We start from the raw sequence: 25,727 nt of genomic DNA on the forward strand, positions 1-25,727 counted from the left end.
AACGGCGAGGGGAATACGTCTCGAATTCCAATTTGTACCCCTGAAATATTATCTGAAGGATCCAGGGGTCTACTTGCGAGTGAGCCCACTGCGCACTGAAATTCATTGAGAACGGGACCCCACCGTGCCTGAATTTGTAAAGCCCTAGCGTCATACTGAGGGCTTGGCAGCGGCGGAAAAGGGTTTCTGTTCCTTGGAACTGGCTGATCTCTGCAGCCATTTTCCTCTCCCTCTGTCACGAGCAGAAAAGAGGAACCCTTTTGTCCGCTTGCCAACCAGGACTGCGCCTGATAATACGGCGTCTTATTTTGAGAGGCGACCTGGGGTACATGCCCTCTTTTAACGCAAAACTACCAAATGCCGTTTGGAATCCGCATCACCAGACCACTTTACTGGAATAATTGGACAACGCACTTATACTTGATGCCAGTCGGCAAATATTCCGCTGTGCATCCTGCATATATAGAAATGCATCTTTTAATTGCTCTATAAGCAATAATATACTGTCCTTATCTAGGATATCATATTTCCAGTCAGGGAATCCGACCACGCCAACCAAGCACTGCACATCCAGGCTGAGGCGATTGCTGGTCGCAGTATAACACCAGTATGTGTGTAAATACATTTTAGGATACGCTCCTGCTTTCTATCAGCAGGATCCTTAAGGGCGGCCATCTCAGGAGAGGGTAGAGCCCTTGTTTTTACAAGCGTGTGAGCGCTTTATCCACCCTAGGGGGTGTTTCCCAAGGCACCCTAACCTCTGGCGGGAAAAGGTATACTGCCAATAACTTTTTAGAAAATATCAATTGTTATCGGGGGGAAACCCACGCATCATCACACACCTCATTTTATTTCTCAGATTCAGGAAAACTACAGGAAGTTTTTCCTCACCAAACATAATACCCCTTTTTTTTTTTTTGGTGGTATTCATATTATCAGAAAAGTGTAAACTTTTTCCATTGCCTCAATCATGCAATGTGTGGCCCTATTGGAAATCACGGTTGTCTCTTCACCGTCGACACAGGAGTCAGTACCCCTGTCGGCGTCTGTATCTGAGGTAACGGGCGCTTTAGGGCCCCTGTATGAGACGTCTGGACATGCACAAGCTGAGTAGCCGGCTGTCTCATGTCAACCACTGTCTTTTATACAAAGCTGACACTGTCACGCAATTTCAACAGTACATCCACTCAGGTGTCGACCCCCTAGGGGGTGACAACACAATTTCAGACACTCTACTCCGTCTCCTCATCATTTTTCTCCTCATACATGTCGACACCAACGTACCGACACACAGCACACACACAGGGAATGCTCTGATAGAGGACAGGACCCCACTAGCCCTTTGGGGAGACAGAGGGAGAGTTTGCCAGCACACACCAGAGCGCTATATATATACAGGGATAACCTTATATAAGTGTTTTTCCCTTTATAGCTGCTGTATTGTTATATACTGCGCCTAATTTGTGCCCCCCTCTCTTTTTTAACCCCTTTCTGTAGTGTAGTGACTGCAGGGGAGAGCCAGGGAGCTTCCCTCCAACTGAGCTGTGAGGGAAAATGGCGCCAGTGTGCTGAGGAGATAGGCTCCGCCCCTTTCTCGGCGTCCTTATCATCCTTTTTCTGTATGTTTTGGCAGGGGTTAAATGCATCCATATAGCCCAGGAGTTATATGTGATGCATTTATTTTAGCCATATAAGGTTTTTTTATCGATTTATTGCGTCTCAGGGCGCTGCCCCCCCCAGCGCCCTGCACCCTCAGTGACCGGAGTGTGAAGTGTGCTGAGAGCAATGGCGCACAGCTGCGGTGCTGTGCGCTACCTTATCTGAAGACAGGATCGTCTTCTGCCGCCGATTTTTCCGGACCTCTTCGCTCTTCTGGCTCTGTAAGGGGGACGGCGGCGCGGCTCCGGTGACCCATCCAGGCTGAACCTGTGATCGTCCCTCTGGAGCTAATGTCCAGTAGCCTAAGAAGCCCAATCCACTCTGCACGCAGGTGAGTTCGCTTCTTCTCCCCTTAGTCCCTCGATGCAGTGAGCCTGTTGCCAGCAGGTCTCACTGAAAATAATAAACCTAAACTAAAACTTTCACAAAGAGCTCAGGAGAGCCCCTAGTGTGCACCCTTCTCGTCGGGCACAGAAATCTAACTGAGGCTTGGAGGAGGGTCATAGGGGGAGGAGCCAGTGCACACCAGGTGATCCTAAAGCTTTCTTTAGATGTGCCCAGTCTCCTGCGGAGCCGCTATTCCCCATGGTCCTTACGGAGTTCCCAGCATCCACTAGGACGTCAGAGAAAAATAAAAGTGTGTTAAAAAAGTTACATATTCATCAGTCTGCCAATACATATACTTTTAAAAGCATTATGTATAGACATGAGAACCCCCTTCTCTAATTGCTGGGACTTGTGGTTCCATAACACATGAAGCGCCATCAAGTAGCTAAGCCACCAGGTTGTAGGCAAATAGATAGTGAGGTTTGGAGGAGACTGTCTACTACATACTACATCCTTAATATAGCTCAGTGACAAGTCACTTACACAGCAGCACTGGGGTTATTATATAGATCATCACACGCTATATTATATTATATTACATTCTATATATACACTCACATAACTACTCATTCACGCAGAGCAGGGAGGAAAGATCATAGAGAGCACGGGAGGCGGGCTCGAAGGGATAGTGTAAAACCATAGAGAAGAGAAGTAGCAAGATTGTCCAGTCACGTGCACATGCACAATGCACATGTATAATGAGTAGAGCCTGTTCCTCTGTTAAAAGTGTGACCCTGACCTACTGCAGGCAGTGTAATCATTTACTGCGCTGTGTTGTTTGTACGTATCTGTGTACTGTATAGGTGGTTATAGTCTACACTGTATGTATTTGGCTGTGTAGGTAACTTGTAAGTATGTGTATGCTGTATAGGTAACAATATAGACTGCACTCTGTGTTTACACTGTATATGGCTAGGCTACACAGTACGTATTTGGCTATGTAGGTGACTATGTAGACTGCACTGTATATGTGCTGGAGGTGAGTTTAGGCTGCACTATATATAATTGTGTGCTACATAGGTGACTAGACTGCACTGTATGCATGCTCTATAGGTGGCTATATAGGCTGCTCTATGAATTTGGCTGTATGCTGATTAGGGAACTCTATAAGACTGCATTGTATGCCTTTGGCTGTATATATTGTAACAGTTCTACTTTTATCTAATGTCACTGAAACACGTGCCTGTATATATACCTAAAGAACCTCATGTAGTGTTAGAAGTAAATCCAGAAAGAAGCTACAGGTTTACACCTGGGTTTAACGCGTGCAAAGAGGCAGATTTATTTATTATTTATTTCTCTAACGTCCTAAGTGGATGCTGGGGACTCCGTAAGGACCATGGGGATTAGCGGCTCCGCAGGAGACTGGGCACATCTAAAGAAAGCTTTAGGACTAGCTGGTGTGCACTGGCTCCTCCCCCTATGACCCTCCTCCAAGCCTCGGTTAGATTTCTGTGCCCGAACGAGAAGGGTGCACACTAGGGGCTCTCCTGAGCTTCTTAGTGAAAGTTTTAGTTTAGGTTTTTTATTTTCAGTGAGACCTGCTGGCAACAGGCTCACTGCATCGAGGGACTAAGGGGAGAGAAGCGAACTCACCTGCGTGCAGAGTGGATTGGGCTTTTTAGGCTACTGGACATTAGCTCCAGAGGGACGATCACAGGCCCAGCCTGGATGGGTCCCAGAGCCGTGCCGCCGGCCCCCTTACAGAGCCAGAAGGCAGAAGAGGTCTGGAAAATCGGCGGCAGAAGACGTCCTGTCTTCAACAAGGTAGCACACAGCACTGCAGCTGTGCGCCATTGCTCTCAGCACACTTCACACTCCGGTCACTGAGGGTGCAGGGCGCTGGGGGGGGGCGCCCTGAGACGCAATAAAAAAACACCTTGGATGGCAAAAAATGCATCACATATAGCTCCTGGGCTATATGGATGCATTTAACCCCTGCCAGAATACATAAAAAAACGGGAGATAAGGCCGCCGATAAGGGGGCGGAGCCTATCTCCTCAGCACACTGGCGCCATTTTCCCTCACAACTCCGTTGGAGGGAAGCTCCCTGTCTCTCCCCTGCAGTCACTACACCACAGAAAGGGTTAAAAAAGAGAGGGGGGCACATATTAGGCGCAGTATTAAAGATACAGCAGCTATAAGGGAAAAAACACTTATATAAGGTTATCCCTGTATATATATATATAGCGCTCTGGTGTGTGCTGGCAAACTCTCCCTCTGTCTCCCCAAAGGGCTAGTGGGGTCCTGTCCTCTATCAGAGCATTCCCTGTGTGTGTGCTGTATGTCGGTACGTTTGTGTCGACATGTATGAGGAGAAAAATGATGTGGAGACGGAGCAGATTGCCTGTAATAGTGATGTCACCCCCTAGGAGGTCGACACCTGAGTGGATGAACTGTTGGAAGTAATACGTGACAGTGTCAGCTATGTATAAAAGACAGTGGTTGACATGAGACAGCCGGCTACTCAGCTTGTGCCTGTCCAGACGTCTCATAGGCCGTTCGGGGCTCTAAAGCGCCCGTTACCTCAGATGGCAGATATAGACGCCGACACGGATACTGACTCCAGTGTCGACGGTGAAGAGAGGAATGTGACTTCCAGTAGGGCCACACGTTACATGATTGAGGCAATGAAAAAATACGAGTACCACCAAAAAAAAGGGGTATTATGTTCGGTGAGGAAAAACTACCAGTAGTTTTCCTGAATCTGAGAAATTAAATGAGGTGTGTGATGATGCGTGGTTTTCCCCCGATAACAACGGATAAATTCTAAAATGTTATTGGCATTATATCCTTTCCCGCCAGAGGTTAGGGTGCGTTGGGAAACACCCCCTAGGGTGGATAAAGCGCTCACACGCTTGTAAGGGCTCAATCCTCTCCTGAGATGGCCGCCCTTAAGGATCCTGCTGATAGAAAGCAGGAGGGTATCCTAAAATGTATTTACACACATACTGGTGTTATACTGCGACCAGAAAATCGCCTCAGCCTGGATGCGCAGTGCTGGGTTGGCGTGGTCGGATTCCCTGACTGAAAATATTGATACCCTAGATAGGGACAGTATATTTTTGCCTATAGAGCATTTAAAAGATGCATTTCTATATATGCGTGATGCACAGCGGAATATTTGCCGACTGGCATCAAGTCTAAGTGCGTTGCCCATTTCTACCAGTAGAGGGTTATGGACACGTCAGTGGTCAGGTGATGCGTATTCCAAACGGCATTTAGAAGTATTGCCTTATTAAGGGGAGGAGTTATTTGGGGTCGGTCTTTCAGACCTGGTAGCCACGGCAACAGCTGGGAAATCCACGTTTGTACCCCAGGTCGCCTCTCAACATGAGAAGACGCTGTATTATCAGGCGCAGTCTTTTCGTGGACAAGCGGGCAAAAGGTTCCTCATTTCTGCCTCGTGACAGAGGGAGAGGAAAAAGGCTGCAGAAATCAGCCAGTTCCCAGGAACAGAAACCCTCTCCCGCCTCTGCCAAGCCCTCAGTATGACGCTAGGGCTTTACATGCAGAATCAGGCACGGTGGGGGGCCCGTCTCAATGAATTTCAGCGCGCAGTGGGCTCACTCGCAAGTAGACCCCTGGATCCTTCAGGTGATATCTCAGGGGTACAAATTAAAATTCGAGACGTCTTCCCCTCGCCGTTTCCTAAAGTCGGCTTTACCGATGTCTCCTTCTGACAGGGAGACAGTTTTGGAAGCCATTCACAAGCTGTATTCCCAGCAGGTGATAATCAAGGTACCCCTCCTGCAACAGGGAACGGGGTATTATTCCACACTGTTGTGGTACCGAAGCCGGACGGCTCGGTGAGACCGATTCTAAATCTAAAATCTTTGAACACTTACATACAAAGGTTCAAATTCAAGATTGAGTCACTCAGAGCAGTGATTGCGAACCTGGAAGAAGGGGACTACATGATGTCTCGGGACATCAAGGATGCTTACCTTCATGTCAAAATTTACCCTTCTCACCAAGGGTACCTCAGGTTTATGGTACAGAACTGTCACTATCAGTTCAGACGCTGCCGTAGGGATGGTCCACGGCACCCCGCGTCTTTACCAAGGTAATGGCCGAAATGATGATATTCCTTCGAAGGAAGGGAATTTTAGTTATCCCTTACTTGGACGATTCCCTGATAAGGGTAAGATCCAGGGAACAGTTGGAGGTCGGTGTAGCACTATCTCAGGTAGTGTGGCGGCAGCACGATTGGATTCTCAATATTCCAAAATCGCAGCTGGTTCCGACGACGTGTCTTCTGTTCCTGGGGATGATCCTGGACACAGTCCAGAAAAAGGTGTTTCTCCCGGAGGAGAAAGCCACGGAGTTATCCGAGCTAGTCAGGAACCTCCTCAAACCGAGCCAAGTCTCAGTGCATCAATGCACAAGGGTTCTGGGTAAAATGGTGGCTTCCTACGAAGCAATCCCATTCGGCAGATTCCACGCAAGAATTTCCAGTGGGACCTGCTGGACAAATGGTCCGGGTCGCATCTTCAGATGCATCAGCGGATAACCCTGTCACCAGGGACAAGGGTGTCCCTCCTGTGGTGGTTGCAGAGTGCTCATCTTCTAGAGGGCCACAGATTCGGCATTCAGGACTGGGTCCTGGTGACCACGGAGGCCAGCCTGCGAGGCTGGGGAGCAGTCACACAGGGAAGGAATATCCAGGGCTTAGGGTCAAGCCTGGAGACATCACTTCACATAAATATCCTGAAGCTAAGGGCCATTTACAATGCTCTAAGCTTAGCAAGACCTCTGCTTCAAGGTCAGCCGGGGTTGATCCAGTCGGACAACATCACGGCAGTCACCCACGTAAACAGACAGGGTGGCACAAGAAGCAGGAGGGCTATGGCAGAAGCTGCAAGGATTCTTCGCTGGGCGGAAAATCATGTGATAGCACTGTCAGCAGTATTCATTCCGGGAGTGGACAACTGGGAAGCAGACTTCCTCAGCACGACCTCCACCCGGGAGAGTAGGGACTTCACCCAGCAGTCTTCCACATGTTTATAAAACGACAAGTATTGCACCAGGTCAAGGGACCCTCAGGCAATAGCTGTAGACGCTCTGGTAACACTGTGGGTGTACCAGTCAGTGTATGTGTTCCCTCCTCTGCCTCTCATACCCAAGGTACTGAGATTGATAAGATGGAGAGGAGTAAGCACTATATTCGTGGCTCCGGATTGGCCAAGAAGGACTTGGTAACCGGAACTTCAAGAGATGCTCACGGAGGATCCGTGGCCTCTACCTCTAAGAAGGGACCTGCTCCAGCAAGGACCCTGTCTGTTCCAAGACTTACCGCGGCTGCGTTTGACAGCATGGCGGTTGAACGCCGGATCCTGAAGGAAAAAAGGCATTCCGGATGATGTCATCCTTATCCTGATCAAAGCCAGGAAGGATGTAACCGAAAAACATTATCACCGCATTTGGCGAAAATATGTTGCGTGGTGCGAGGCCAGTAAGGCCCGACGGAGGAAATTCAACTGGGTCGATTCCTACATTTCCTGCAAATAGGAGTGTCTATGGGCCTGAAATTGGGGCCCATTAAGGTTCAAATTTCGGCCCTGTCAGTTTTCTTCCAAAAAAGAACTAGCTTCAGTCCCTGAAGTTCAGACGTTTGTAAAAGGGGTACTGCATATACAGCCTCCTTTTGTGCCTCCAGTGGCACTTGGGATCTCAATGTAGTTTGGGTTCCAAAAGTCACATTGGTTTGAAACCACTTGAATCTGTGGAGTTAAAAATATCTCACATGGAAAGTGGTCATGCTGTTGGCCCTTGCCTGGGCTAGACGCGTGTCAGAATTGGGGGCTTTATCCTGTAAAAGCCCTTATCTGATTTTCCATTCGGACAGGGCGGAATTGAGGACTCGTCAGTTTCTCCCTAAGGTGGTCTCAGCGTTTCACCTGAACCAACCTATTGTGGGGCCTGCGGCTACTAGGGACTTGGAGGACTCCAAGTTGCTAGACGTTGTTAGGGTCCTGAAAATATATGTTCCAGGAGGGCTGGAGTCAGGAAAGCTGACTCGCTGTTATCCTGTATGCACCCAACAAGCTGGGTGCTCCTGCTTCTAAGCAGACTATTGCTCGTTGGATTTGTAGTACAATTCAGCTTGCACATTCTGTGGCAGGCCTGCCACAGCCAAAAATCTGTAAATGCCCACTTCACAAGGAAGGTGGGCTCATCTTGGGCGGCTGCCCGAGGGGTCTCGGCGTTACAACTTGGCCGAGCAGCTACTTGGTCAGGAGCAAATACGTTTGTAAAATTCTACAAAATTGATACCCTGGCTGAGGAGGACCTGGAGTTCTCTCATTTGGTGCTGCAGAGTCATCCGCACTCTCCCGCCCGTTTGGGAGCTTTGGTATAATCCCCATGGTCCTTACGGAGTCCCCAGCATCCACTTAGGACGTTAGAGAAAATAAGAATTTACTTACCGATAATTCTATTTCTCGTAGTCCGTAGTGGATGCTATGCGCCCATCCCAAGTGCGGATTGTCTGCAATACTGGTACATAGTTATTGTTACCAAAAAATCGGGTTATTACTGTAGTGAGCCATCTTTTCTAGAGGCTCCTCTGTTATCATGCTGTTAACTGGGTTTAGATCACAAGTTGTACAGTGTGATTGGTGTGGCTGGTATGAGTCTTACCCGGGATTCAAAATCCTTCCTTATTGTGTACGCTCGTCCGGGCACAGTATCCTAACTGAGGCTTGGAGGAGGGTCATAGGGGGAGGAGCCAGTGCACACCAGCTAGTCCTAAAGCTTTCTTTAGATGTGCCCAGTCTCCTGCGGAGCCGCTAATCCCCATGGTCCTTACGGAGTCCCCAGCATCCACTACGGACTACGAGAAACAGAATTATCGGTAAGTAAATTCTTATTTTCTCTGACGTCCTAGTGGATGCTGGGAACTCCGTAAGGACCATGGGGAATAGCGGGCTCCGAAGGAGGCTGGGCACTCTAGAAAGATTTATGACTACCTGGTGTGCACTGGCTCCTCCCACTATGACCCTCCTCCAAGCCTCAGTTAGATTTTGTGCCCGGCCGAGGTTGGATGCACACTAGGGGCTCTCCTGAGCCCTTAGAAAGAAAGTATAGTTTAGGTTTTTTATTTTCAGTGAGACCTGCTGGCAACAGGCTCACTGCAGCGAGGGACTAAGGGGAGAATAAGCGAACTCGCCTGCTTGCAGCCGGATTGGGCTTCTTAGGCTACTGGACACCATTAGCTCCAGAGGGATCGACCGCAGGCCCAGTCCTTGGTGTTCGGTCCGGAGCCGCGCCGCCGTCCCCCTTACAGAGCCAGAAGCAAGAAGAGGTCCGGAAAAACGGCGGCAGAAGACATCAGTCTTCACCAAGGTAGCGCACAGCACTGCAGCTGTGCGCCATTGCTCCTCATACACACTCCATACTCCGGTCACTGAGGGTGCAGGGCGCTGGGGGGGGGCGCCCTGAGAAGCAATAATAACACCTTGGCTGGCAAAAATTCCACAATATATAGTCCCAGAGGCTATATATGTGGAAAATACCCCTGCCAGAATATGGAAAAAAGCGGGAGAATAGTCCGCGGAAAAGGGGCGGAGCTATCTCTCACAGCACACTGGCGCCATTTCTCCTTCACAGATCCGCTGGAAGGAAGCTCCCTGGCTCTCCCCTGCAGTCTACACTACAGAACAGGGTAAAAACAGAGAGGGGGGGAACTAAATTTAGGCGCAATATATATATTATATAGAAAAAGCAGCTATAGGGGACATAACTCAGTTAGTCCCTGCATTATATAGCGCTCTGGTGTGTGCTGGCATACTCTCACTCTGTCCCCCCAAAGGGCTTTTGTGGGTCCTGTCCTCATTCGGAGCATTCCTTGTGTGTGTGCGGTGTGTCGGTACGGCTGTGTCGACATGTTTGATGAGGATAATGATGTGGAGGCGGAGCAGATGCCTTTAGAAGGGATGTCACCCCCTGCGGGGCAGACACCTGAGTGGATGGACTTATGGAAAGTAATGAGTGCACGTATAGACTCCTTACATAAGAAAATTGACGACATGCCAAATGTGGGACAGCCGACTTCTCAGCTCGTGCCTGCCCAGGCGTCGCATGGGTCGTCAGGGGCTCTAAAACGCCTGCTACCTCAAGCAGACCCAGATGTCGACACTGATACTGACACCAGTGTCGACGACGATGAGTCTAACCTGATGCCCACTAAGGCCATTCACTGCCTGATTGAGGCAATGAAAGAGGTGTTACACATTTCTGATATAACTACAGGTACCACTAAAAAGGGTATTATGTTTGGAGAGAAAAAACTACCCGTAGTTTTTCCCCCATCAGATGAATTAAATGAAGTGTGTGAAGAAGCGTGGGCTTTCCCTGATAAAAAAATTGGTAATTCCTAAGAAGGTACTAATGGCGTTCCCTTTCCCGCCAGAGGATAGGTCACGTTGGGAAACACCCCCTAGAGTGGATAAAGCGCTTACACGTTTGTCTAAAAAGGTGGCACTACCGTCTCCGGATACGGCCGCCCTCAAGGAACCTGTTGATAGAAAGCAGGAGGCGATCCTGAAGTCTGTATATACACACACAGGCATTATACTTAGGCCAGCTATTGCGTCAGCTTGGATGTGCAGTGCTGCCGCTGCGTGGTCAGATAAACTGTCAGAAAATATTGACACATTAGACAGAGACACGATCCTGTTAACCATAGACCATATAAAAGACTCAGTCTTATATATGAGAGATGCACAGAGGGAAATCTGCCGACTGGCATCTAAAGTAAGTGCATTGTCCATTTCTGCTAGGAGAGGCTTATGGACTCGCCAGTGGACAGGAGATGCAGATTCAAAAAAGCACATGGAAGTGTTGCCATATAAGGGTGAGGAATTATTTGGGGATGGTCTCTCGGACCTAGTTTCCACAGCAACGTCTGGGAAGTCAGCATTTTTACCCCATGTCCCCTCACAGCCTAAGAAGGTGCCGTTTTATCAGGTTCAGTCCTTTCGGACCCAGAAAAACAGGCGTGGAAAAGGCGGGTCCTTTCTGTCCAGAGGCAGAGGTAGGGGAAAAAGGCTGCAACAAACAGCAGGTTCCCAGGAGCAAAAGTCCTCCCCCGCTTCTTCTTCCAAGTCCGCCGCATGACGGTGGGGCTCCACAGGCGGAGCCAGGTACGGTGGGGGGTCGCCTCAAAAATTTCAGCGATCAGTGGGCTCGCTCACAGGTGGATCCCTGGATCCTGCAAATAGTATCTCAGGGGTACAAGCTGGAATTCGAGGCGTCCCCACCCCACCGGTTCCTAAAATCTGCCTTGCCAATTGCTCCCTCAGACAGGGAGGCGGTGCTAGCGGCAATTCACAAGCTGTATTCCCAGCAGGTGATAATCAAGGTACCCCTACTTCAACAAGGCCGGGGTTATTATTCCACACTATTTGTGGTACCGAAACCGGACGGTTCGGTGAGACCCATTCTAAATTTGAAATCCTTGAACACGTACATAAAAAAATTCAAGTTCAAGATGGAATCGCTCAGGGCGGTTATTGCAAGCCTGGACGAGGGAGATTACATGGTATCCCTGGACATCAAGGATGCTTACTTGCATGTCCCCATTTACCATCCTCACCAGGAGTACCTCAGATTTGTGGTACAGGATTGCCATTACCAATTCCAGACGCTGCCGTTTGGACTGTCCACGGCACCGAGGGTATTTACCAAGGTTATGGCGGAAATGATGATACTCCTTCGAAGAAAGGGAGTTTTAATTATCCCGTACTTGGACGATCTCCTAATAAAAGCGAGGTCCAAGGAACAGTTGTTGGTGGGAGTAGCACTATCTCAGGAGGTGCTGCACCAGCACGGCTGGATTCTGAATATCCCAAAGTCACAGCTGGTTCCGACGACACGGCTACTGTTCCTGGGTATGATTCTGGATACAGTCCAGAAGAAAGTGTTTCTCCCGGAGGAGAAAGCCAGGGAGTTGTCATCTCTAGTCAGAGACCTCCTGAAACCAAAACAGGTATCAGTGCATCGCTGCACACGGGTCCTGGGAAAGATGGTGGCTTCTTACGAAGCAATCCCCTTCGGCAAGTTTCATGCCAGAATCTTTCAGTGGGACCTGTTGGACCAGTGGTCCGGATCGCATCTTCAGATGCATCGCTTAATAACCCTGTCTCCAAGAACCAGGGTGTCTCTACTGTGGTGGCTGCAGAGTGCCCATCTTCTAGTGGGCCGCAGGTTCGGCATACAGGACTGGGTCCTGGTGACCACGGATGCCAGCCTTCGAGGCTGGGGGGCAGTCATACAGGGAAGAAACTTCCAAGGACTATGGTCGAGTCAGGAGACTTCCCTTCACATAAATATTCTGGAACTAAGGGCCATCTACAATGCCCTATGTCAAGCAAGAGCCCTGCTCCTACACCAGCCGGTGCTGATCCAGTCAGACAACATCACGGCAGTCGTCCATGTAAATCGACAGGGCGGCACAAGAAGCAGGATGGCGATGGCAGAAGCCACAAGAATTCTCCGATGGGCAGAGAATCATGTACTAGCACTGTCAGCAGTGTTCATTCCGGGAGTGGACAACTGGGAAGCAGACTTCCTCAGCAGACACGACGTCCACCTGGGAGAGTGGGGACTTCATCCAGAAGTCTTCCAGATGCTGGTAAACCGTTGGGAAAAACCACAGGTGGACATGATGGCGTCCCGTCTCAACAAAAAGTTAAAAAGATACTGCGCCAGGTCAAGGGACCCTCAGGCGATAGCTGTGGACGCTCTAGTGACACCGTGGGGGTACCAGTCGGTTTATGTGTTCCCTCCTCTGCCTCTCATACCAAAGGTATTGAGAATAATAAGAAAGCGAGGAGTAAACACAATTCTCGTGGTTCCGGATTGGCCAAGACGAGCGTGGTACCCGGAACTTCAAGAGATGCTCTCAGAGGACCCGTGGCCTCTACCGCTCAGACAGGACCTGCTGCAGCAGGGGCCCTGTCTGTTCCAAGACTTACCGCGGCTGCGTTTGACGGCATGGCGGTTGAACGCCGGATCCTGAAGGAAAAGGGTATTCCGGAAGAAGTCATTCCTACGCTTATTAAAGCCAGGAAAGATGTGACTGTACAGCATTATCACCGCATATGGCGGAAATATGTTGCTTGGTGTGAGGCCAAAAAGGCCCCAACAGAGGAATTTCAACTAGGTCGATTTCTGCAGTTCCTACAAGCAGGAGTGACTATGGGCCTGAAATTAGGCTCCATTAAGGTACAGATCTCGGCTCTGTCGATTTTCTTCCAGAAAGAACTGGCTTCGCTACCTGAAGTTCAGACGTTTGTGAAAGGAGTGCTGCATATTCAGCCCCCATTTGTGCCTCCAGTGGCACCTTGGGATCTCAACGTGGTGTTGAGTTTCTTAAAATCACATTGGTTTGAGCCATTTAAAACCGTGGATCTAAAATATCTCACGTGGAAAGTGGTCATGTTACTGGCCTTGGCTTCAGCCAGGCGTGTGTCAGAATTGGCGGCTTTGTCATGTAAAAGCCCTTATCTGATTTTCCATACGGATAGGGCGGAATTGAGGACTCGTCCCCAGTTTCTCCCTAAGGTGGTGTCAGCGTTTCACCTGAACCAGCCTATTGTGGTGCCTGCGGCTACTTGGTACTTGGAGGATTCCAAGTTACTGGACGTAGTCAGGGCCCTGAAAAGTATATGTTTCCAGGACGGCTGGAGTCAGGAAAACTGACTCGCTGTTTATCCTGTATGCACCCAACAAGCTGGGTGCTCCTGCTTCTAAGCAGTCTATTGCTCGCTGGATTTGTAGTACAATTCAGCTTGCACATTCTGTGGCAGGCCTGCCACAGCCAAAATCTGTAAATGCCCATTCCACAAGGATAGTGGGCTCATCTTGGGCGGCTGCCCGAGGGGTCTCGGCTTTACAACTTTGCCGAGCAGCTACTTGGTCAGGGGCAAACACGTTTGCTAAATTCTACAAATTTGATACCCTGGCTGAGGAGGACCTGGAGTTCTCTCATTCGGTGCTGCAGAGTCATCCGCACTCTCCCGCCCGTTTGGGAGCTTTGGTATAATCCCCATGGTCCTTACGGAGTTCCCAGCATCCACTAGGACGTCAGAGAAAATAAGAATTTACTTACCGATAATTCTATTTCTCGTAGTCCGTAGTGGATGCTGGGCGCCCATCCCAAGTGCGGATTGTCTGCAATACTTGTAAATAGTTATTGTTAACTAAAGGGTTATTGTTGAGCCATCTGTTGAGAGGCTCAGTTGTTTTCATACTGTCAAACTGGATATAGTATCACGAGTTGTACGGTGTGATTGGTGTGGCTGGTAAGAGTCTTACCCGGGATTCTAAATCCTTCCTTATTATGTCTGCTCGTCCGGGCACAGTGTCCTAACTGAGGCTTGAGGAGGGTCATAGTGGGAGGAGCCAGTGCACACCAGGTAGTCATAAATCTTTCTAGAGTGCCCAGCCTCCTTCGGAGCCCGCTATTCCCCATGGTCCTTACGGAGTTCCCAGCATCCACTACGGACTACGAGAAATAGAATTACCGGTGAGTAAATTCTTATTTTATTAAGTTTCTTATATAGCGCAGCATATTCCGTTGCGCTTTACAATTAGAGTTAGAGTTCAATTAAATTATGGGTGATGTGCCATTGAAAACCCAGAAATTTGGGCGCATATATCAATATTAATATAGTGTGTGTGTGTGTGTGTGTGTGTGTGTGTGTGTGTGTGTGTGTGTGTGTGTGTATATACAGTGCCTTGCTAAAGTATTCAACCCCCCCTTTGCATTTTTCATGTTTTGTTGCCTCACAACCTGGAATTAAAATGGATTGTTTGCAGGTTTGCATCAGTTCATTCACAGAACATGGATACAACTTTGAAGATGGGGCTTTTTTGTGTGAAGCAAACAACAAATAGGACAAAATAACAGAAATTTTCAGCATGCACCACCCTAAAGTCAGTACTTTGTAGAGCCACCTTTTGCGGCAATTACAGCTGCAAGTCGCTTTGTATAAGTCTCTATGAGCTTGCCACATCTTGTCACTGGGGTTTTTGCCCATTCCTCAAGGCAAAACTGCTCCAGCTCCTTCATGTTGGATGGTTTCCACTTGTAAACGGTAATCTTCAAGTCTGACCACAGATTCTCAATTGGATTGAGATCTGGGCTTTGACTAATAAGCCCTACACACTGGGCGATACGACTCAAAGATATGAACGTTCATATCTATGAGTGTGGAGGCACAAGCGATGAACGATGCGCGGCCCCGCGCTCGTTCATCGCTGATGCCCCGTCAGCTGTGCATGCAGGCCAATATGGACGATCTCTGGCAGCTCGGCGGCGGATCGGTCAATGTGTAGGGCCCTTTAGCCATTCCAACACCTTTAAATGTTTCCCCTTAAACCACTCGAGTGTTGCTTTAGCAGTATGCTTCGGATCATTGTCCTGATGGAAGGTGAACCTCCGTCCCAGTCTCAAATCACAGGCAGACTGAAACAGGTTTTGCTAAATATATAAGGGGACAATACACAGATCTTGCGCAGGACCTGTTTTTGGTTAGATCAACACAGAGAACTCGTGAAAACTCGCTCAGGTTAGAGGAGAGGAAATTTCGCACAATACGGAGTAAAGGCTTTTTACGGTAAGGACGATACGTGTTTGGAATTCCCTGCCCGAGGGAGTTGTAATGGCCAACTCCGTCAACACCTTTAAGAATGGGTTAGATAAATTCCTAATGGATAAGGATATCCAGGGTTACGGGGCATAGTCACACACTATGGTTATTATAAAAAAGAGGGGTAAAACGTAACGGCAGTCAGCAACTTCAGTCAAAATTTTATACAAAATAATCCTGCATAGGAGACCACAAATAGCTTGAACTCGATGGGCAATTGTCTTTTCTCTATCGTCCTAAGTGGATGCTGGGGTTCCTGAAAGGACCATGGGGAATAGCGGCTCCGCAGGAGACAGGGCACAAAAGTAAAGCTTTTACAGGTCAGGTGGTGTGTACTGGCTCCTCCCCCTATGACCCTCCTCCAGACTCCAGTTAGCTTTTTGTGCCCGGCCGAGAAGGGTGCAATTCTAGGTGGCTCTCATAAAGAGCTGCTTAGAGAGTTTAGCTTAGGTTTTTTATTTTACAGTGATTCCTGCTGGCAACAGGATCACTGCAACGAGGGACAGAGGGGAGAAGAAGTGAACTCACCTGCGTGCAGGATGGATTGGCTTCTTGGCTACTGGACATGAAGCTCCAGAGGGACGATCACAGGTACAGCCTGGATGGTCACCGGAGCCACGCCGCCGGCCCCCTCACAGATGCTGAAGCAAGAAGAGGTCCAGAATCGGCGGCTGAAGACTCCTGCAGTCTTCTTAAGGTAGCGCACAGCACTGCAGCTGTGCGCCATTTTCCTCTCAGCACACTTCACACGGCAGTCACTGAGGGTGCAGGGCGCTGGGGGGGGGGGCGCCCTGGGAGGCAAATGAAAACCTTTAAAAAGGCTAAAAATACCTCACATATAGCCCCAGAGGCTATATGGAGATATTTACCCCTGCCTAAATGTACTAAATAGCGGGAGACGAGCCCGCCGAAAAAGGGGCGGGGCCTATCTCCTCAGCACACGGCGCCATTTTCTGTCACAGCTCCGCTGGTCAGGAAAGCTCCCAGGTCTCTCCCCTGCACTGCACTACAGAAACAGGGTATAACAGAGAGGGGGGGCAAAATAAATGGCAATATATTAATATAAAAGCAGCTATAAGGGAGCACTTAATCATAAGGCTATCCCTGTCATATATAGCGCTTTTTGGTGTGTGCTGGCAGACTCTCCCTCTGTCTCCCCAAAGGGCTAGTGGGTCCTGTCTTCGTATAGAGCATTCCCTGTGTGTCTGCTGTGTGTCGGTACGTGTGTGTCGACATGTATGAGGACGTTATTGGTGTGGAGGCGGAGCAATTGCCAAATATGAGGATGTCACCTCCTAGGGGGTCGACACCAGAATGGATGCCTTTATTTGTGGAATTACGGGATAGCGTCAACTCGCTTAAGCAGTCGTTTGCCGACATGAGGCGGCCGGACACTCAATTAGTGCCTGTCCAGGCGCCTCAAACACCGTCAGGGGCTGTAAAACGCCCCTTGCCTCAGTCGGTCGACACAGACCCAGACACAGGCACTGATTCCGGTGGTGAAGGTGACGAATCAACCGTATTTTCCAGTAGGGCCACACGTTATATGATTTTGGCAATAAAGGAGATGTTACATTTAGCTGATACTACAGGTACCACTAAACAGGGTATTATGTGGGGTGTGAAAAAACTACCAGTAGTTTTTACCGAATCAGAAGAATTAAATGACGTGTGTGATGAAGCGTGGGGTGCCCCGATAAAAAACTGCTAATTTCAAAGAAGTTATTGGCTTTATACCCTTTCCCACCAGAGGTTAGGGAGCGCTGGGAAACACCTCCTAGGGTGGACAAAGCGCTAACACGCTTATCAAAACAAGTGGCGTTACCCTCTCCTGAGACGGCCGCACTTAAAGATCCATCAGATAGGAGGATGGAAAATATCCAAAAAGGTATATACACACATGCAGGTGTTATACTACGACTAGCTATTGCGACTGCCTGGATGTGCAGTGCTGGGGTAGTTTGGTCAGAGTCCCTGATCGAAAATATTGATACCCTGGACAGGGACAATATTTTACTGTCGTTAGAACAAATAAAGGATGCATTTCTTTATATGCGTGATGCACAGAGAGATATGTGCACACTGGCATCACGGGTAAGTGCTATGTCCATTTCGGCCAGAAGAGCTTTATGGACACGACAGTGGACAGGCGATGCGTAGAGGAGTTATTTGGGGTCGGTCTATCGGATTTGGTGGCCACGGCTACGGTCGGGAAATCCACCTTTCTACCTCAAGTCACTCCCCAACAGAAAAAGGCACCGACTTTTCAACCGCAGCCCTTTCGTTCCTTTAAAAATAAGAGAGCAAAGGGCTATTCATATTTGCCACGAGGCAGAGGACGAGGGAAGAGACAGCAACAGGCAGCTCCTTCCCAGGAACAGAAGCCCTCCCCGGCTTCTACAAAAGCCTCAGCATGACGCTGGGGCTTCGCAAGCGGACTCGGGGGCGGTAGGCGGTCGTCTCAAGAATTACAGCGCGCAGTGGGCTCACTCGCAGGTAAATCCCTGGATCCTGCAGATAATATCTCAGGGGTACAGGTTGAAATTAGAGACAGAGCCACCTCGCCGTTTCCTGAAGTCTGCTTTACCAACGTCCCCCTCAGGAAGGGAGACGGTTTTGGAAGCCATTCACAAGCTGTATTCTCAGCAGGTGATAGTCAAGGTACCTCTTCTACAACAAGGGAAGGGGTATTATTCCACTCTTTTTGTGGTACCGAAGCCGGATGGCTCGGTAAGGCCTATTCTAAATCTGAAGTCCTTGAACCTGTACATAAAGAAGTTCAAGTTCAAGATGGAGTCACTCAGAGCAGTGATAGCGAACCTGGAAGAAGGGGACTTTATGGTATCCTTGGACATCAAGGATGCGTATCTCCACGTTCCAATTACCCCTCACACAGGGGTACCTCAGGTTCGTTGTACAAAACTGTCACTATCAGTTTCAGACGCTGCCGTTTGGTTTGTCCACGGCACCTCGGGTCTTTACAAAGGTAATGGCCGAGATAATATTTCTTCTTCGAAGAAAAGGCGTATTAATTATCCCATACTTGGACGATCTCCTAATAAGGGCAAGGTCCAGAGAACAGCTAGAGATGGGTTTAGCACTATCTCAAGAGGTGCTAAAGCAGCACGGATGGATTCTGAATATTCCAAAATCCCAATTAATGCCGACAACTCGTCTGCTGTTCCTGGGGATGATTCTGGACACAGTTCAGAAAAAGGTTTTTCTTCCCGAAGAAAAAGCCAAGGAGTTATCTGACCTGGTCAGGAACCTCCTAAAACCAGGAAAGGTGTCTGTACATCAATGCACAAGAGTCCTGGGAAAAAATGGTAGCTTCTTACGAAGCAATCCCTTTCGGCAGATTCCATGCAAAGGGATCTGTTGGACAAATGGTCAGGGTCGCATCTTCAGATGCACCTGCGGATAACCCTGTCGCCGAGGACAAGGGTATCCCTTCTGTGGTGGTTGCAGGAGGCTCATCTATTGGAGGGCCGCAGATTCGGCATGCAGGATTGGATCCTGGTGACCACGGATGCCAGCCTGAGAGGCTGGGGAGCAGTCACACAGGGAAGAAATTTCCAGGGAGTGTGGTCGAGCCTGAAAAAGTCTCTTCACATAAGCATTCTGGAACTAAGAGCAATCTACAATGCTCTAAGCCAGGCGGAACCTCTGCTTCAAGGAAGACCGGTGTTGATCCAGTCGGACAACATCACGGCAGTCGCCCATGTAAACAGACAGGGCGGCACAAGAAGCAGGAGGGCAATGGCAGAAGCTGCCAGGATCCTTCGCTGGGCGGAGAATCACGTGATAGCACTGTCAGCAGTATTCATCCCGGGCGTGGACAACTGGGAAGCAGACTTCCTCAGCAGACACGACTTTCACCCGGGAGAGTGGGGACTTCATCCAGAAGTTTTCCACATGCTATTAAACCGTTGGGTAAAACCAATGGTGGACATGATGGCGTCTCGCCTCAACAAAACACTGGACAGGTATTGCGCCAGGTCAAGAGATCCGCAGGCAATAGCTGTGGACGCGCTGGTAACACCTTGGGTGTACCAGTCGGTATATGTGTTTCCTCCTCTGCCTCTCATACCAAAGGTATTGAGGATTATACGGCAAAGAGGAGTAAGACTAGTGGCTCCGGATTGGCCAAGAAGGACTTGGTACCCGGAACTTCAAGAGATGGTCACGGACGATCCGTGGCCTCTACTTCTGAGAAGGGACCTGCTTCAGCAGGGTCCTTGTCTTTTTTAAGACTTACCGCGGCTGCGTTTGACGGCATGGCGTTTGAATGCCAGATCCTAAAAGGAAAAGGCATTCCAGAAGAAGTCATTCCTACCTTGATAAAGGCAAGGAAGGAAGTCACCGCGAAGCATTATCGCCGTATTTGGCGAAAATATGTTGCGTGGTGCGAGCAGCGGAGTGCTCCGATGGAGGAATTTCAACTGGGTCGTTTTCCTACATTTCCTGCAATCAGGATTGTCTATGGGTCTCAAATTGGGATCTATTAAGGTTCAAATTTCGGCCCTATCAATATTCTTCCAAAAAGAATTGGCCTCAGTCCCTGAGGTCCAGATTTTATCAAAGGAGTACTGCATATACAGCCTCCTGTGGTGCCTAAGGTGGCACCGTGGGATCTAAATGTAGTTTTAGATTTCCTCAAATCCAATTGGTTTGAACCACTAAAGAATGTGGATTTGAAATATCTCACATGGAAAGTGACTATGTTACTGGCCCTGGCTTCGGCCGGGAGAGTATCTGAACTGGCGGCTTTGTTTTATAAAAGCCCTTATTTAATTTTCCATTCGACATAGGGCAGAGCTGCGGACGCGTCCGCATTTTCTCCCTAAGGTGGTATCAGCGTTTCACCTGAACCAGCCTATTGTAGTGCCTGCGGCTACAGACTACTTGAAGGACTCCAAGTTGTTGGACGTTGTCAGAGCCTTAAAAATATACATTTAAAGGACGGCTGGAGTCAGAAAATCTGACTCGCTGTTTATACTGTATGCACCCAACAAGTTGGGTGCACCTGCTTCTAAGCAGTCGATTGCTCGTTGGATTTGTAACAAAATTCAACTTGCACATTCTGTGGCAGGCCTGCCACAGCCTAAATCTGTTAAGGCCCATTCCGCAAGGAAGGTGGGCTCATCTTGGGCGGCTGCCCGAGGGGTCTCGGCATTACAACTCTGCCGAGCAGCTACGTGGTCAGGGGAGAACACGTTTGTAAATTTTTACAAAATTGATACCCTGGCAAAGGAGGACCTGGAGTTCTCTCATTCGGTGCTGCAGAGTCATCCGCACTCTCCCGCCCGTTTGGGAGCTTTGGTATAATCCCCATGGTCCTTTCAGGAACCCCAGCATCCACTTAGGACGATAGAGAAAATAAGAATTTACTTACCGATAATTCTATTTCTCGGAGTCCGTAGTGGATGCTGGGCGCCCATCCCAAGTGCGGATTATCTGCAATACTTGTACATAGTTATTGTTAACTAATTCGGGTTATTGTTTAGGAAGCCATCTTTCAGAGGCTCCTCTGTTATCATACTGTTAACTGGGTTTAGATCACAAGTTGTACGGTGTGATTGGTGTGGCTGGTATGAGTCTTACCCGGGATTCAAAATCCTCCCTTATTGTGTACGCTCGTCCGGGCACAGTACCTAACTGGAGTCTGGAGGAGGGTCATAGGGGGAGGAGCCAGTACACACCACCTGACCTGTAAAAGCTTTACTTTTGTGCCCTGTCTCCTGCGGAGCCGCTATTCCCCATGGTCCTTTCAGGAACCCCAGCATCCACTACGGACTCCGAGAAATAGAATTATCGGTAAGTAAATTCTTATTTTTTCAACCTTAGATACTATGTAACTAAAGAATATGCAGGAAATAAATTACTAAGTAATTTTTCTCTGACGTCCTAAGTGGATGCTGGGACTCCGTAAGGACCATGGGGAATAGCGGCTCCGCAGGAGACTGGGCACAACTAAAGAAAGCTTTAGGACTACCTGGTGTGCACTGGCTCCTCCCACTATGACCCTCCTCAGACCTCAGTTAGAATCTTGTGCCCGGCTGAGCTGGATGCACACTAGGGGCTCTCCTGAGCTCCTAGAAAGAAAGTATATTTTAGGTTTTTTATTTTACAGTGAGATCTGCTGGCAACAGACTCACTGCAGCGAGGGACTAAGGGGAGAAGAAGCGAACCTACCTAACTGGTGGTAGCTTGGGCTTCTTAGGCTACTGGACACCGTTAGCTCCAGAGGGATCGACCACAGGACCCGACCTCGGTGTTCGGTCCCGAAGCCGCGCCGCCTGCCCCCTTACAGAGCCAGAAGCAAGAAGTGTTCCGGAAAATCGGCGGCAGAAGACTTCTGTCTTCAACAAGGTAGCGCACAGCACTGCAGCTGTGCGCCATTGCTTCTCATGCACACCTCACACTCCGGTCACTGATGGGTGCAGGGCGCTGGGGGGGGGGGAGCGCCCTGAGGGCAATATAATATACCTTGGCTGGCAAATCATCACAATATATAGTCCCAGGGCTATATATGTGATAAATTACCCCTGCCAGAATCCATGAAAAAAGTGGGAGAAAAGTCAGCCGAAAAAGGGGCGGGGCTATCTCCCTCAGCACACTGGCGCCATTTTTTCTTCACAGTGCAGCTGGAAGACAGCTCCCCAGGCTCTCCCCTGTAGTTTTCAGGCTCAAAGGGTTAAAAATAGAGGGGGGGCACTAAATTTAGGCGCAATATGTGTATACAAGCAGCTATTGGGGGAAAAATCACTCAGTTATAGTGTTAATCCCTGCATTATATAGCGCTCTGGTGTGTGCTGGCATACTCTCTCTCTGTCTCCCCAAAGGACTTTGTGGGGTCCTGTCCTCAGTCAGAGCATTCCCTGTGTGTGTGCGGTGTGTCGGTACGGCTGTGTCGACATGTTGGATGAGGAAGGTTACGTGGAGGCGGAGCAGAGGCCGATAAATGGGATGTCGCCCCCTGTGGGGCCGACACCAGAGTGGATGGATAGGTGGAAGGTATTAACCGACAATGTCAACTCCTTACATAAAAGGCTGGATGACGTAACAGCTGTGGGACAGCCGGCTTCTCAGCCCGCGCCTGCCCAGGCGTCTCAAAGGCCATCAGGGGCTCAAAAAAAACGCCCGTTACCTCAGATGGCAGACACAGATGTCGGCACGGAGTCTGACTCCAGTGTCGACGAGGTTGAGACATATACACAATCCACTAGGAACATCCGTTGCATGATCTCGGCAATGAAAAATGTGTTACACATTTCTGACATTAACCCAAGTACCACATAAAAGGGGTTTTATGTTTGGGGAGAAAAAGCAGCCAGTGTTTTGTTCCCCCATCAGATGACTGAATGAAGTGTGTAAAGAGCGTGGGTTCCCCCGATAAGAAAATGGTAATTTTTAAAAAGTTACTGCTGGTGTACCCTTTCCCGCCAGAGGATAGGTCACGTTGGGAGATATCCCCTAGGGTGGATAAGGCGCACACACGTTTGTCAAAAAAGGTGGCACTGCCGTCTTGGGATACGGCCACTTTGAAGGAGCCTGCTGATAAAAAGCAGGAGACTATCCTGAAGTCTGTATATACACACTCAGGTACTATACTGAGACCTGCATTTGCCTCAGCATAAATAGTGCTGCTGCAGCGTGGTCTGATACCCTGTCAGATAATATTAATACCCTAGACAGGGATAATATTTTGCTAACATAGAGCATATTAAAGACGTCGTCTTATATATGAAGGATGCACAGAGGGATATTTGCCGGCTGGCATCCAGAATTAATGCAATGTCCATTATGCCAGGAGGGTATTAGAGACCCGGCAGTGGACAGGTGATGCTGCCTTTAAAAGGCACATGGAGATTCTGCCTTATAAGGGTGAGGAATTGTTTGGGGATGGTCTCTGGGACCTCGTATCCACAGCAACAGCTGGGAAGAAAATTTTTTACCTCAGGTTTCCTCACAGCCTAAGAAAGCACCGTATTTTCAGGTACAGTCCTTTCGGCTTCAGAAAAGCAAGCGGGTCAAAGGCGCTTCCTTTCTGCACAGAGACAAGGGAAGAAGGGAAAAGCTGCACCAGACAGCCAGTTCCCAGGATCAAAAATCTTCCCCCGCTTCCTCTGAGTCCACTGCATGACGCTAGGGCTCCACAGGTGGAGACAGGTGCGGTGGGGGCGCGTCTCGGGAACTTCAGGGACCAGTGGGCTTGCCCACAGGTGGATCCCTAGGTTCTGCAAGTAGTATCACAGGGATACAGGCTGGAGTTCGAGGCGACTCCCCCTCGCCGTTACCTCACATCAGCCTTGCCTGCTGCCCTCGGAGAAAGGGAGGTAGTACTGGCGGCAATTCACAAGCTGTACTTCCAGCTGGTGAAATTAAGGCCGGGGTTACTATTCCAAAATGTTGTGGTACCGAAACCAGACGGTTCGGTGAGACCCATTCTAAAATTGAAATCCTTGAACACTTATATACGAAGGTTCAAGTTCAAAATGGAATCGCTCAGGGCGATTATTGCAAGCCTGGAGAATTTCATGGTATCACTGGACATCAAGGATGCTTACCTGCATGTCCCTATTTACCCTCTTCACCGGGAGTACCTCAAAATTGTGGTACAGGATGGTCATTACCAATTCCAGACGTTGCCGTTGGTCTGTCCCCGGCACGAGGGTATTTACCAAGGTAATGGCCGAAATTAATTATCCCGTGCTTGGACGATCTCCTTATAAAGGCGAGGTCCAGGGAGCAATTGTTCGTCGGAGTAGCACTATCTCGGGAAGTGCTACAACAGCACGGCTGGATTCTGAATATTCCAAAGTCGCAGCTGGTTCCTACGACGCGTCTACTGTTCCTGGGTATGGTTCTGTACACAGAACAGGATAAAAAGGGTTTCTCCCGGAGGAGAAGTCCTAGGAGTTGTCGTCTCTAGACAGAGACCTCCTAATACAAATACAGGTGTCGGTGCATCAATGCACGCGAGCCCTGGGAAAGATGGTAGCTTCTTACGAAGAAATTCCATTCGCCAGGTCCCATGCAAGGATCTTCCAGTGGGACCTGTTGGACAAGTGGTCCGGGTCGCATCTTCAGATGCATCGGCGGATAACCCTGTCTCCAAGGGCCAGGGTGTCGCTGTTGTGGTGGCTGCAGAGTGCTCATCTTCTAGGGGGCCGCAGATTCGGCATACAGGACTGGGTCCTGGTGACCACGGATGCCAGCCTTCGAGGCTGGGGGGCAGTCACACAGGGAAGAAACTTCCAAGGACTATGGAAAAGTCAGGAGACTTCCCTACGCATAAATATTCTGGAACTAAGGGCCATTTACAATGCCCTAAGTCAGGCTAGTCCCCTGCTTCAACACCGGCCGGTGCTGATCTAGTCAGACAGCATCACGGCGGTCGCTCATGTAAACCGACAGGGCGGCACAAGAAGCAGGATGGCGATGGCAGAAGCCACAAGAATTCTCCGATGGGCGGAAAATCATGTGTTAGCACTGTCAGCAGTGTTCATTCTCGGAGTGGACAACTGGGAAGCAGACTTTCTCAGCAGACACGACCTCCACCCGGGAGAGTGGGGACTTCATCCAGAAGTCTTCCAAATGATTGTACACCGTTGGGAAAGGCCACAGGTGGACATGATGGCGTCCCGCCTCAACAAAAAGCTACAAAGATATTGCGCCAGGTCAAGGGACCCTCAGGCGATAGCTGTGGACGCTCTGGTAACACCGTGGGTGTACCAGTCGGTGTATGTGTTCCCTTCTCTGCCTCTCTTACCCAGGGTAATGAGAATAATAAGAAGGAGAGGAGTAAGAACTATACTCATTGTTCCGGATTGGCCAAGAAGAGCTTGGTACCCAGAACTCCAAGAAATGATCTCAGAGGACCCATGGCCTCTGCCGCTCAGACAGGACCTGCTGCAGCAGGGGGCCTGTCTGTTCCAAGACGTACCGCGGCTGCGTTTGACGGCATGGCGGTTGAACGCCGGATCCTGAAGGAAAAGGGCATTCCGGAGGAAGTTATCC

The 25,727-nt window shown here is 49.4% G+C and overlaps 2 protein-coding genes across 5 annotated transcripts in view; one reads left to right on the forward strand and one right to left on the reverse strand.

The window, feature by feature from the left end:
* The window catches only part of SCLY (selenocysteine lyase), a 215,140-nt gene extending 212,477 nt beyond the window's left edge, over nt 1–2,663 (reverse strand). For all 3 annotated transcript variants that reach the window (XM_063915807.1, XM_063915806.1, XM_063915803.1), the window contains exon 1: nt 2,605–2,663. The gene's annotated coding sequence lies outside the window, so the exon portion shown is untranslated. The remainder of the gene's footprint in view (nt 1–2,604) is intronic.
* A 65-nt stretch (nt 2,664–2,728) lies between these two features.
* The window catches only part of ANO7 (anoctamin 7), a 492,742-nt gene continuing 469,743 nt past the window's right edge, over nt 2,729–25,727 (forward strand). For both annotated transcript variants that reach the window (XM_063915810.1, XM_063915811.1), the window contains exon 1: nt 2,729–2,826. The gene's annotated coding sequence lies outside the window, so the exon portion shown is untranslated. The remainder of the gene's footprint in view (nt 2,827–25,727) is intronic.

Source organism: Pseudophryne corroboree, chromosome 4 (assembly GCF_028390025.1).
Source record: "Pseudophryne corroboree isolate aPseCor3 chromosome 4, aPseCor3.hap2, whole genome shotgun sequence".
Taxonomy (NCBI): Eukaryota; Metazoa; Chordata; class Amphibia; order Anura; family Myobatrachidae; genus Pseudophryne; species Pseudophryne corroboree.